Here is a 441-nt window from a genome sequence, read left to right on the forward strand (position 1 = left end):
TCCCCCCCCTCCCCAGCATCATCTGGAACTGAAGCCGAATTTTGCCCTCCCCCTGTGCCCAAGCTTGGCTAAGGGCATCAGAAGAGATCAGCCACCTTCAGCCTTGCTGGGGGATGTTCTCCTCTCCGCTGCCCGCGTCCGGAGCGATTCACGGCGGGTAACGCTTCGCCTGTCTGCGCCGGCCGGACCGGGGGTGCTCAGCTTCGGAGGCGGCCGCACAACGTGCCTGGAAAACAGTGCCCAGCTCTCCTGCTTGTCTAAAAATTGCAGCTAAAAGTTCTTGAGGCCGCAGGTTGAGCTCTGTTTGGCTTTGTGAACGCGTATCCAGAGAAGCGCTTTTCGAGGAGGGGAAGGCAGGCGACTAACTCCCCACCTTGTTTTTTTTGGTTTGTTTTTTTTTTTTTTTTTGGGGGTTTGGGGGTTTTTGGGGGGGGGGGGGAG

The sequence above is a fragment of the Charadrius vociferus genome, unplaced genomic scaffold, assembly GCF_000708025.1.
Source record: "Charadrius vociferus isolate BGI_N301 unplaced genomic scaffold, ASM70802v2 scaffold573, whole genome shotgun sequence".
In the NCBI taxonomy this organism is placed as follows: Eukaryota; Metazoa; Chordata; class Aves; order Charadriiformes; family Charadriidae; genus Charadrius; species Charadrius vociferus.